The sequence below is a fragment of the Magnolia sinica genome, chromosome 19 (genome assembly GCF_029962835.1).
Source record: "Magnolia sinica isolate HGM2019 chromosome 19, MsV1, whole genome shotgun sequence".
NCBI lineage: Eukaryota > Viridiplantae > Streptophyta > Magnoliopsida > Magnoliales > Magnoliaceae > Magnolia > Magnolia sinica.
The window spans coordinates 67,158,888-67,171,743 of NC_080591.1; positions in this window are offsets into that span (position 1 = coordinate 67,158,888).

A 12,856-nucleotide genomic window follows, 5' to 3' on the forward strand; every position below is an offset into this window, starting at 1 on the left:
AGAGCAACCTGTAATTCTTATATGACTTGTCGATTCTCTCACTGTGCCGCCTTGAAAGCTGTCGCTGTTAAAGGATAAATCCCTAGTTAATTATCCACGGGATTATTGCTCGATCTATCATTAGAAGTCATGAATTCAAGGAAAAGCATCGCTCTGATACCAAACTGACACAGTAAAGGGCATGATGAAGATGATCACCGTCTTCCTCAAATGATAAATACCTTGAATCCACAAGAGAAGTTTTTCGAATCCATGAGAAATAAGAAAAATTTTAAGAATTTTTATTAAAAGCTATCTAAATAAACGAGTTTGAATGCTTAAATACTCTTAAACAAATTCTAAGACACAATTAGAAAAAAGTTAAACAAATAAGTAAGCAAAAACTGAAAAATGTGCAAATTTCTACATTCCATCAATCGATCGGAATGGCACAAAACGTCCAAAGACTAGAACTCATAAAATTGAATTTGTGTCGATCGATCGAACTAAGTAAAAATTGTCCAACAAACTTTTCATCTAAATTCGAATTTCAATCGTTTGATTGATTGACTCGATCGGTTTGCTCAATCGAAATATGCTGAAGCCTTGTTGACGTCTTCCTGAACTTCTTCTAATTCATTTATGATGGGCACGTGCTTGCTCCACGTCATACATCAGAAAGTCTCTACATTCTTAAGAGTTCAAAGACTATCCAAATTGTTGTGAATAGTAACACAACACAGGCATAACTGCTTTGGGTTATCTTTACCAATCATGCATTTAGTGAGGCCCACCGGTATGCTTATCAAAATACTCCAATCATACCATCTAGCCTGATGATCAAGTGGGGCCTACCAAATAGAGGTACTACATGAATAACATGAGATGTTAAAATAAAATTTTAGACTTCTCTCAATTTTCCTCAAAAAGGAAAATCTAGTTTATCAAACAAACAATTTAAGTAACCCCACATTACGAAAGAAACATGAAAACCAGGGAATGAACTCCCCAACAGCTAAACAGGCTCTACTCACCCAACTTGCAAGGATTGTCATGTATATTCATACTATTCCTCTCACGTGATGAAGATCAGCCAACCAGTTGATCATTGTATCTTTCTTAATGTAAGATTGACGAAGACGAGGAAAAAAGGGTGGTACTATCCTCACCCAAAGTTTCAATGGATATAAGAAAGGGGCCCACCACATGGATGTCTTGGATCCACCATCAGTATCGCCATCAGTACACTCATCGGCAAAAAAGAATTGGTTGAGAGAAGTTATTTGGTAGTGAGTCAGCTGAGAGTGATGATTCACATGCATCATTTTTAATTCAAGCCATCTAAATTGTGGGACCTGATGTAGTCAAGCAAAAAAGCAGGTCTTGTTATTCAAAAGGAATGAAGACAGGGCCCCACAAAGTAATTGTGGAAAACTACGAAAAGAAGCTTGACAAGACCATGATTTTCATTTTTCATGAGTTACTAAGTGGTGCCAACTCATCCATTTTACATGTGCATACATGTATGCCAATCAAGACCGTTCAAATCATGGACTCATCACCAACCGTTAGATCCTAATCCATCGTAAATGGGATATATAGATGTACAGCAATCTCGACCATCCAAATTGTGGGGAACATCGTTAAGGCTGCATAGCTTGAAAATCACGCTGATGAGGATGATCTTAACCATTTGATTTCACGCTCTGAATCAGAACACCTGACCTTATCACCTCACATTGGATAGACAGAAATTGGATGTTTAGTATTGTTTTATGACTGTGATTCACATCATATGATTTATTCGTGTTGGCCCCACTAGAGCTGGGCATCGAGTCGAGTCAGACCGAGTTAGGGCTGAACCGACTAGATCCGGTTTTGAAATACACATGACCCGAACTCGACTCGACTCGATACCAACTCCAGCATACCTGAACCGATCCGAATCCAAGTCTAGCCTGGACTAATCCAGACCGAGTCCAACCTGGTAAAAAGTACCGATTTGGATCGAGAGATGAGGGAGTGAAGAGGAGGGAGAAAGAGGAAGAGGGTGGTGATGGTGGTGGGTGCCTGTCAGGCTTGGAAGAGGAGAGAGAGAGAGAGAGAGAGAGAGGGTGGTGATGGTGGTGGGTGGTTGCCGGGCTTAGAAGATGATGTAGAGTGGGTCACTGATAATTTCATGGCCGAGATGGACCAGAAGAGGCCCGATCGCAAGCAAAAGTGATTCAGACCGTCAAGACCTTAATCGGGCGTATCTCGCAAACCGAAATAAGTTATTCAACGTACCATATATGATTTTAGGGTAGGACGAGCTATTTTAGCCAGTCAACCCGCTATGCCGGGTTACCCACGTCGAATTTATGAAATACCATCAGATCGACGGTCGAATTTCTATTTTAATTTCATTTTTACTATTTATATATAGTAAGTTTTAGTTTGAGTATAACTCTGCGTTTGTTGGGCTTTAAGAGTTGTGCCCAACATGAAAAGTTCTTAGAATAATTAGGTGAACGTCATGATTTGGCCAAATAGGACACTTACTATTTTTTGGCCAAAAACCATGTGCACTAGTAGAGATCACAACCATCTATAAATAGTAAGTTTAATATTTATAGTAAGTCGTGAATTATAGAAGTTTTAGTTGTAGTTTGATTCTAAAATTTCTCTCATGGCTTAATATCCCTATTTAAAGGGTTGTAAACTTGATTATTTCATTCATCAATCAAATTACAAATTTTCTAGAATTTATTTCTATTTTCTTTTCCTCGTGGATTCGAAGTTTCTCTATGAGGAATTCAGAGAAGTTCCGTGGATTTGGAACAGTTATACCCTGAGGAAGACGGTACTCAACCTCACGTTCTTCTCTGCGTCAGAAGAGGATGAGGGAGGAACAGAGAGTTTGGGATCAGGTCGGAGTGGGTCGGGTGCGGCGTGTAGGGTTAGAAATACTTAAAAATTAAGGTTTTTATTTTTATGTTTTATATATATCCGAGTCGAGTCGAGTCAATTTCGGATCAATTCGAGCCTAACTGGATCGAGTTTTGGGTCGAGTCGGGTTGAGTTTCTGCATAACTCGAACTCAACTCGGTTTAAGTTCAAATTGGGTGAAGCCTACTCGGTTCGGACCGACTCACCCATTAAGTTTGGCTTAAGTCGGACGAGTCAAGTTAGGCAAGTCGAGTCGTCCCATGCCCAGCTCCAAGCCCCACAAGTTGAAAGGTCTGGATTGACATACATGCATGTTGGCCATAAGAGTGGATGAGACACCTGTAAGTAATATATATATATATATATATATATATATATATATATATATATATATAGTGGAAAACGCCTCTCTTTTTTTTGTTAAAGCAAGATTACCGAGTGCCGTACCGAAGTAACCATCCAGCGCATACTGTCAGCTAAGGGTGGAAAAAGTGAAATGATGAATGGCCCGAAACAATCCAATCGAATAATATCCCTCCTATCTACAATGAGTCCCACCATATAAATGGGGTTGATCATTTGAGTGCAAGGAATGATGATTGGTCCTGACCAACAGGCCGAGCTGGGCCATTCATCATTCGCCCAAACCTGGCCTGGCCGGGACACCAGGCCTAGTTTTCAAGCTTGGGCCGACCCATGCCGGGACTCAACAGGCCTTTGCCGGGCAGCTCAGCCCAATGCCACAGCTAGTCTGAAATGGAAACAATCTCCACCACGGTCCATGGAGTGCCAGCTAGCTTACCACGTCTTTGTTCCTATAGGTGGCCCATCAACATCAACGGTCGGATCAATAGCCACCTATTGGATGATGTACTGATCGGGTTCAACCATATACTTTACGCCGGAGCAGATCAGTTACTACCCATGAGACAATCCTATCCCTTGATTTTTTGTTCTACGGTTTATCCTGCTGTTAATCAAACCGTTACCTCTTTTTACTTTCCACCGTCACTTTAACGGTCACGGATCAGATAGATAAGATGTATTGTAGGTGTGACTTTCGAGATCAAAACATCCATGACAGGATCTTGTATGTGGACGGATTTGATTTGCTCCACGTGTCTTGTGGAGACTGGAGAGATGGCTGAGTCAGGGATTGTACAGTGAACCCAACACCACGTAGGTGCGTGGTGTAAGGACTTTGTGGGACCCAATCTGATGTATGTGTTTTATCTACGCCGTCCATCCCTTTTACAACTCATTTCAGGGCATAAGCCTAGAATTGAAACGTATCCAAAGTAAAAGTGGACCGCACCACATCAAACGTTGAAACCTTCCTAAGGCCCACAGGGCCTGGATGAAGGAAAAACACAAATATCAGCTTAATTTAAAATTTCTGTGGTCCCCAATAAGTTTTGGACGGTAAATATTCAATCCCCACTGTTTCCTGTGGTGTGGTCCACTTGAGCTTTGGATATGCTTCAGCTTTGATCCCGTGCATTAAAATAAGAGGCAAAACAGATGAACGGTGTGGATAAAGCATATACATCCCCACATGATCCTTACACCATGTAGATACGTGGTGTTAGGTTCACCATACAATCACCTTTCACATGCATAAAAATCTATACGTAAAGCACAACCAGGCAATCAACACGTGTTGCAGTTGCCCGATTGTCATTGCCCGGAGCTGTTTATTTCTCTCCTTTGTCTGGGAAACGGATTGGCTACTCCCCTTGCAACCAGCCCCGTGGCTGATGGTCGGTGCTATGCAGACCCCAGCACGATGTATGTGTTTCATCCATGCTGTCCATCTATTTTTCTATATCATTTTAGTGTATGAGACCAAAAATGAGGTATAACCCAATCTTAAGTGGACCACATTACAGGAAAAACGGTTGAATGAAAGTCCACCATTAAAATAATTTTGGGGCCATAAAAGTTTTTTTTTTTTTTTTTTCCATTTATCTAGGTCTATATGACCTAATCAACAGATTGGATGTCAAATAAACAGTACATTTGGCCTTAGGAAGATTTTAATGGTGGGTATCCAATTACTATTGTTTTCCTGTGGTGTGGTCCACCTGAGGTTTATATCCCCCTCATTTTTGGGATTAAGTCATAAAATGATCTGTAAAAATGGATGAACAGTATAAATGAAACATATACATCATGGTGGGGTTCATAGAGCACCAACCATCAGCCACCGGGCTGGTGTCCGGGGAGTAGTCAATCCGTTTCCCTTTCCCTGATTTTGTATAAGTTAATTTCTTACATGGGGCCACCATCTTCACATATCTTTGCAGATGGACGGATCTCTTTTCTGAGAAATCATATGTGATGTGATTCCAAAATCTGAATGGTCAACGTGAAGCAGCAGTTCATAAAAAGCCCCCGAGCCCAATTTTTACTTTGATCCAAAACTTTGGTGGGCCATGAAAAGTGAAAACAGTTTCCTCTCATGATATGCATTTCTCTTTTTTATGTCCCACCAGAATTTTATATTGGGTGGGATTCCGCATCACATGTACTGTTTGGATTAGAAGCCGATGACATTGTGCAAAGGTACGCAGTTGGGCATGATTCTCTCTCTCTCTCTCTCTCTCTCTCTCTCTCTCTCTATATATATATATAATGACAAAGAACATGGAACATAAAAGTGCAATGAACGATTGGAAGTTATCCATACCATACTGTAGATGGATTTTCAACCGTTAAAATAAGATAGATTGATGCCATTGTATATTTTTAAAAACAAATGGACAGCTCTTCGTGTGAATGAAAACAAGGGTTTCAAATCTAAGGAGGTTGGGTCCTGTTTGGATGCACTCTTTTGGGTTAGCTTGTTAGTACACACCCACGTGTGTAAACACACTCCATGTTAGCCACCCCGCCAGGGATCGATACCAAGACCTCAAGTGATGAAACAAGGTATCTCCACTCAGTTTGCCAGTTGAGCTATGGATCTGGGTGTTTGGATGCACATTCATAAATCTCGTTTCATCTACTGCCCAAAGTGGGCATGAAAACCCTTATTTATGAAAGTGTGTTTAAATGGCCATTTTCTTACGAAAGCCTTTTCTTAATAGTACATGTGCAGAATATAAGAGAAGTCTGGAGAGCCAATCTGAATCATTTAAGAATCCAAATCTTGAATTTTCACATATGAATTTTGCATTATTTCAGTTGAGTAGGACAGCCTACATTTTTAACCTCAGGAATTCAAACTTTAGGGCCTGTCTGGATGCCTGTAACTTTTCTAAAATGTAACAAAGTTACAGGTGACTTTGTTACAATTGGTGTTTAGGGGAGAAAAGTCACAGGTAACTTTCTCTCAACCTGTGACTTTCTTACAGGAGAAAGAGACGAAAATCTTACAGGCGCTTGAGTCGTTTTTCAAGTTACCTTTATCTTTGATACGGTTAAAAATTTTGAAATGAAAATCGTTGGGAAGAATCGCACATGCATTGAAGAAACATCCCTCTCTCAAGTCTCCTTCTCCCTCTCTCAGTCTACTTCTCCCTCTCCCATCGAGCTTCCGCAAGGTAGGAAACCTCTTTTCTCTCTTTTTCCTTTCTTTCCTTTCTTTCCCTTTTCTTTTCTTTTTTATTATTTTTTATTTTTTATTTTTTATTTTTTTTGCTTCTGCGTTGACAGACGCAGCTTAGTGAGGTGGCATGGATAATGGCTGATGATCTGTGAGGCCCACCATATTGTATTTTTTTTATCCATGCCATCTATCCATTCTTTTGGATCGTTTTAGGGCTGGATTTCAAAAACGAGGGATATCTAAATCTCAGGTGGACCACACCACCGAAAACAATAATGATTGAAAGTCCACCATTAAAAAACTACTAGGGCCCACTGTAATGTTTGTTTCACATTCAAGCTGTTGATTAGGTCATAAAGACCTAGATGAAGGGAATAAAACAAATATCATTTTGATCGAAAACATTGGTGGCCCACAAAAAGTTTTTAATGTTGGGTTTTCAATCAACATTGTTTCCAGTGATGTGGTCCACCCAAAATTTTGATGTACCTTATTTTTGGGCTGATGACTTAAAACAATATAGAATAATGGATAGATGGTGTGGATGAAACAAATACATCATAGTGGGCCCACATAACACGTCACATAGCCTTCATGGCTTACTTATAGTGATAGCATTGTTTAAAAAATTTGCAAATCAAGTCACTGTTGGTTTATGGTTATACTTGTTGTATTTGGCTATTCTCCTTTGTTAATGAAATCGTTACCTTGAGCTTTGCTAATCCTACACATGCAGCCATACATGCCAACTTGTCATGTATGGGAGACCCAGGCCGTGCATCAAGCGGCACCCTTGTGTAAATGTATTGGCCCAAACATAGGCCATTTTGCTTGGCAGATGGATTGTTTCAGTGGTCTATGTTCAGTGTACAAGTTGGCCTTCTGATAACTTGACCATTCTAATTGTATAGGTTAGTCATGGGACACAGTGGACCCATCTGATGGTTAGCTAGGATGTCAAAAACACATGTAGCTCAAGTTTTTTGCCCACATTACTAGCATTTTGAAAACATGGGCCCACTTTTTTGGCCCATCTATTGATTAGTTTAGCTTAAGAATCGGCCAAACTATTCATTTACCTGGGCTTAATAAAATGGAATAATTTTATCCCATCTTTTTTATGTGTCAATCTGATTTTTCAACAATTCTCCATTTCAACTCTATCTAGTGTGAATATCCAACTTATTACCTGTAACAAAATTACAGGTTTTCCATACATAAAAACAAAGTTACCTGTAAGTAAGTTACAACTTACATCCAAACAGGATTACTCGTAACTTACTTACAGATAACTTACTTACATCTGTAAGTAAGTTACATGTAACTTTCTTACAACTTAAAAAAGTTACAGGCATCCAAACAAGCCTTTATAGTTGGCAACTTTGGATTTTGACTTAGGGGCCTTAAAAGAAAAGAGGATTTTCAATCCAAGTGGTATATGAAATTCAAGATTTTAGGTGTGCAAAATACGATTCTGATTGAAAATCTTCAATCCTAGTTTGCAATCATCTGTTTACTTAATGAATGAGAGAATAGTAGAGTTTCACTCTTTAGGGGTTGTTTAGTTGCTGGTTTTCTTACTTCTCGGTCTAGTAATTTCTTGCTTTTTATAAATAATATATCTGATTTAATTTTATTTCTTCTTCTTTTTATTTTTTCCTAAAGAATTTCATTCCCTAACTTTTCTTTTTAAAAAACACGTTAAATGGAAAACCTGAAATTTTAATATAGAATTTCACCTTTTTTTTCAATTTTTCTCAAAAAAGTCTATTCTAATCAACATAATAATATTTAATCATTCCTAAAGAAATATTAGGCCAATTTCAACATCCTTGGATAAATAACAATGCAAAAACCAAGGAGTGAACTCCCCAACAATCAAATAGGCCCTACTCTCCCCCACTTGCAAGGTTGGTCGTAATAGTACTCTTCTTACCACATGACAAAAGATGAAGATTGATATATCGTTGTATTTCAGGGGGTGTTTGGATGTAAGTTGCTTACGATAAGCTATTTATGTCACAAGTAACTTATGTTAGTTTCTACTTATTAAGAAGATAATTAATATGTTTGGTAAACAACATACTTATCAACTTCTCCTCTCTCTCTTTTGTCTCTCCTATAATGATCTCTTTAGGAAATTACAAAAAGTAAAAAAGCTATATAAAAAAATAAAATAGTTTAGGTGATTAAGTACTTTTCAATAAAAAAAATTATTTATAACTAATTTTAAACTAAACTTATCTGAAATAAGTCACTTATATATCTACTGTTGTAAGTAGAAAAAGTAATTTGTTGGATGGTATCCAAGTGGGCCTTTAACGTAAGATCCATGATTAGGTGAGATTTTTTTATTTTTTATTATTATTATTTTTTTAAGGCAGTACTATTGAATGTCTTAGATCCGCTTCAGGGTCACCAATGGTACACCAATGATGTCATGGGTAAAAAAGAATTGGTTGAGAGGAGTTATTTGGTACTGAGTCAAAGAGTGATGATTCACATGCCCATTATATAAGTATCATTTTTAACTCAGCCATCTAAATTGTGGGACCCATTGTAATCAAAGTCAAATCAATATCCTAAAAATCAGATTGGTTGTTGTGAGAGCAATGATAAATGGACCAGACCAATAATGAAGCGGGTCCTGTTATAGAAAAGGACTAGCCACTGGGCCCCACAATGTATAACATTTGTCAAAAACTACAATTAAAACCTTGACAAGACCATGATTTTCATTTTTCATAAATTTCCAAGTGGTGCCAGTTCATCCAATGTACATGTGGCATACATGTATGCCAATCAAATCATGGACTCATCACCAACCGTTGGATCCTAATTATCCTAATAGTCCAACAGATGATCATCAATTACAATTAGGGAGTGAGGTTTGTCCATCAAGTGGGCTTGCTTACAATAAAGTGCTTTGGATGCGTTCACACGTACTTTTTACTAGTAAGTAGAGGAGTTGAGAGACTAGGTTATTTAATACTCTGGCTGAGTATGATGGATGATACGCAAGCACTTGTACATGCGCTTGGTCCATGTCCCAGTACCATTGGTGTGTACTTTCATGCAAGGTTATTTCTAAAATGATCTTATGAGCCATTCATGTTCTCATTATTATCTTATACAAGTTATAATCTTTTATTCATGCTTCACAAATGATCATGACATTTGACTTTTTTATATTTGAATACAAGCTCATAAAAATTTACTTTTTCAAAGTTCCAAATTCATCATCCTATATAATCATCCTTTCAAAAATTTAAAATTCAATCCAATGGCGAAAACCCACCCTATATAGGTTTGTGATACCATTGGCATCATTTCCTTATCAAAACCCATTACAAAGAGACTGTGTGGATCACGCATGAAGAGAAATTTAGTGCTTTCTTGATGTAGGGATAGACGTGATGAGGCCGATCACGGTCTTTCTCAAGGAGATAATGTAACACCCAACCCAATCGGAATATTGTCCTGAGGTGTCCACGTGTCAATTGACGTAGAGCCGTACAATCCGATCACACGTGTGGATTTATTACCGGTAAATTAATCCGGATTAAACTACTAATGCGATTGAATCCAATTGCGTTCAAGCCGAACACTGGCTGTAGAACCAGACAGCTAAATTGTACTTGGCAACGGTCTGTACGAGCCGTGCACCGCCCAAGGAAGAACCAAAGATTCCAAAACTTGGGGAGGCCATGGGCCTCACTAGGCTTGTGGTCCATCACGGAAAACAGACTCAAACTACACCCGGAAATGGACAAATTGTATCGTCCGGTCAGCACTTGGAAAACGCAAGTCGCCTTGCCTAGGGAATAAAAATCTGAAATTTTAAATCAATTGGCCCCGCTACTTGAGTCTGTGAATTTGGGTATTTCAGCTGTCGGATCTTTTCTAAACTTACACCAAAGGCTGAAGATATTTCATTGTACTCACCCACGAAATCTGACCATTAATCAAGAATCGGTGACCGTTAATTGCAAATCGAACCATTGCGACAAAACTCGGCATTCGTTTACTGTCAAATTTTATCCAACCCTTCATCGGGCCATGCGGCACCTGTCCCATGAATTAGATGGGCTAGGGGGGCATCAGGGTAGCCCCTACAGCCAGAAATGGGCCTTACAATGTGTTTGAAGCAATTAACAGAACCCAGAGCCAACTGATCAAAAATTAGGGTATATAACCCATTTCAGCCCTCTCTCTCTCACTCCCATAGAAATCCAGCAGTTGTGAGAGAGAGAGAGGAGAGAGAAAGAGAGGGAGAGTGTTGTGTGTGGGTGTTTGTTGTGCTTGGGGACCGAAATTCTCCGCACATTCACCTCCACATTGCCGAAAATCCCGACTTGATCGTCGTCCGGATGAGCTACATTCGATCCAATGTAAGATTCAGACTTCAAACCATCTATTTCTAACAATAAGCCACATGCATGCACCTTACCACGAACTTCATGTGACGCAAGGTCCCAACATGTCAAGTTTGTGGACCCGCCGACGCTAGAATGACTTTAAGGCCCTCCAATCGACAATAGGTGCGGACCATTACCTTTAGGTGGCCAATTATCATGCCTAACGTAGATTGTAGTGAATTTGAGTGGTGTATGTACTTGCATGTTGCTGAATTTTTGAAATTTCTTGATTTGGAACATATGCATATGATTTCCCTAAAATTGGAAGAGGGATTTAGGTCTCAAGAACTCCCTGATGTGTGGAATGTCAGCTTGTTGGTCTATTAGGGAATTACGTGTGCAATTCTCCAAATATTGCTGATTTGGTATCTTGAACTTCGTCACATGCAAATTATTAGGAGTAGAATGGGTGAATTATTTGTCTACCTGTTGAATTGCTGAATTTGTTGCGCTTGGCTTCCGCTACATTGCTAAATTTTATGATTTATGTTGGCACATGCAAATTAAATTATTGTGAGTGGGTGTATGATTGTCCCTCTTTGCTAAATTGCTGGAATATGTTGATCTTGATCTCCATTACTGCTGAAATTGTAATATTGACTCTTTCACATGTGGATGCTTGGGCAGAGTTTAGTGTGTTGCTGTCCATATAACTGTAATACTAAAATATGCGTGTCACTTGTGAAATTGTCCCTGGAATTGTTGAATATATGTTATTTACCTGTGCACATGTCCCCTTATAGATCAGCTGATCAACCAGAATTCTTTTTTGGACAACCTTTCCATTGGGTCAACCCACGGGCAAGTTTAGCCCGACTAGTCGAACCGCGAATTATCGACCGTAGTTGGATTACACGAGACGTTGTTCTCAAGTTGTACAGTCTGTGGTTCGTCTTGTGGGGGCATATTAGCCCACTGATTGGCCATCCTTGTATGTTAACTATGATTGTACACGCCTGATTGAACCTGAGGTACCCTGTGACCCTTGTGCCTACTGTTGATCATGATTTGCGGCCCACAAGACCCATGAGGCGAGGATGGTGGTATTGGACACTATGCCCATGCTGTCAGCCTACATTGGGGTGACGAGCCTCCCCATAGTAACCAATAAACACTATAGACTCGTGAGCCGGGGATTGGTGATATGGAAAACTATCCCCATGTTGTCGGTCTATGTTGGGGTGACAACCTCCTCATAGTGACCGTGAGCAGGAGCTTAAGAGCTATGAGATTGACGAACCCATGAGGGCTAAGCATCGCGAGAGTCATACGGCCATGGCCATTAGAGTCGCGCAATCGGATTAGGGCAATGTTTCCGTCAGGGTATCTTGGTTTCCCCAACTTGTTGAATGAATGAACCTAAGTAATCAACTCGGCTAACATGTGCACTATATGCATTGGTTACTTTTTGCGATTTGACAGTCGTGGTCACTTGTGAGAGTGTTGGTTCGCAAACGTTAGATGGTGTCGCAAGAGGGAGTATTGTGGTTAAAGGTATGCATCATGTCATTAAATCATGCATTGTATTAACCAGAGTATCTAGGATTCTATAGATGTATGTTGTTCACTAAATTTACTCTTATGTATTATAATTCGTGTAACTTATTGTTAATGGTACCACTGAGTTAGCTGCTCACTCCCACTATGGGACGGTATTCTAAAACACCAACTAGAATCTAGCATTGATGCAGGGACACTAGAGCTGGACGCGCTAGAGGATATCGGTGTGGATGACGAGGAGGAGCGGACGTACTTCCAGACTTTTAGTGGATTTTTGTAGTTCGGTTGGTGATCGCAAGATTGGGCCAGGGCCCTAGTCTTTTGGGGATTATTGTATGGATCGGACTAGATCCCTGATTGGATGTTATTTCGGATATTTTGGATTTATGTTTGGATATTTACATTATTAGCAGTACTTAACTTTCTGTATGATTTAATGTTACTCTATGCTTGGTTTAATTCTCCATTGCCCATAGGATAC